At 47.8% G+C, this 1,325-nt stretch overlaps 2 non-coding genes across 2 annotated transcripts; both read left to right on the top strand.

The window, feature by feature from the left end:
* The first annotated feature begins 396 nt into the window (after positions 1-396).
* Positions 397-515, top strand: LOC119345881. The gene has a single exon (XR_005167238.1). It is a non-coding gene; the product is annotated as a 5S ribosomal RNA (ribosomal RNA).
* A 367-nt stretch (positions 516-882) lies between these two features.
* Positions 883-1,001, top strand: LOC119345880. Its single transcript, XR_005167237.1, has one exon. It is a non-coding gene; the product is annotated as a 5S ribosomal RNA (ribosomal RNA).
* The last annotated feature ends 324 nt before the right edge of the window (positions 1,002-1,325 follow it).

Genomic DNA, 1,325 nt, shown 5'->3' on the forward strand with positions numbered 1-1,325 from the left:
CCTCCTGGGAAGTCCTCGTGTTGCATTCCTTTTATAATTATTTTTTGCGCCTTGTGACAAACATATCGCACGTGCGCGATATATATTAATCCCGTTATATTATTTTTGACGTTTGCGATATGTTTAAGCTCGATGCTCATTGCTCGCGCGTCTTGGGGCGGCTTTGTGGCGCGAAGAGCGCTTTCTGAAAGGGGTGGGAAAAACTCGTGTTGCTGCGGTATGGAGGGAGGGGTGGAAACCGTGGAAAACTCGTCTCCGTGATTGAGCGGGAGAGTAAGTAGTATAGGACATTATCCATTGTTAGGGAACGGTTGTAATGGTAGTGAGAATGTAGAATCGTCTTTGGAGCGGACCTGGGAGTGGCAAGCATAAGGGACGAAGACGGGGAAACATGTCGGATGCGATCATACCAGCACTAAAGCACCGGATCCCATCAGAACTCCGAAGTTAAGCGTGCTTGAGCGAGAGTAGTACTAGGATGGGTGACCTCTTGGGAAGTCCTCGTGTTGCATTCCTTTTATAATTATTTTTTGCGCCTTGTGACAAACATATCGCACGTGCGCGATATATATTAATCCCGTTGTATTATTTTTGACGTTTGCGATATGTTTAAGCTCGATGCTCATTGCTCGCGTGTCTTGGGGCGGCTTTGTGGCGCGAAGAGCGCTTTCTGAAAGGGGTGGAAAAAACTCGTGTTGCTGCGGTATGGAGGGAGGGGTGGAAACCGTGGAAAACTCGTCTCCGTGATTGAGCGGGAGAGTAAGTAGTATAGGACATTATCCATTGTTAGGGAACGGTTGTAATGGTAGTGAGAATGTAGAATCGTCTTTGGAGCGGACCTGGGAGTGGCAAGCATAAGGGACGAAGACGGGGAAACATGTTGGATGCGATCATACCAGCACTAAAGCACCGGATCCCATCAGAACTCCGAAGTTAAGCGTGCTTGGGCGAGAGTAGTACTAGGATGGGTGACCTCCTGGGAAGTCCTCGTGTTGCATTCCTTTTATAATTATTTTTTGTGCCTTGTGACAAACATATCGCACGTGCGCGATATATATTAATCCCGTTATATTATTTTTGACGTTTGCGATATGTTTAAGCTCGATGCTCATTGCTCGCGCGTCTTGGGGCGGCTTTGTGGCGCGAAGAGCGCTTTCTGAAAGGGGTGGAAAAAACTCGTGTTGCTGCGGTATGGAGGGAGGGGTGGAAACCGTGGAAAACTCGTCTCCGTGATTGAGCGGGAGAGTAAGTAGTATAGGACATTATCCATTGTTAGGGAACGGTTGTAATGGTAGTGAGAATGTAGAATCGTCTTTGGAGCGGAC

Source organism: Triticum dicoccoides, unplaced genomic scaffold (assembly GCF_002162155.2).
Source record: "Triticum dicoccoides isolate Atlit2015 ecotype Zavitan unplaced genomic scaffold, WEW_v2.0 scaffold32590, whole genome shotgun sequence".
Lineage (NCBI taxonomy): Eukaryota > Viridiplantae > Streptophyta > Magnoliopsida > Poales > Poaceae > Triticum > Triticum dicoccoides.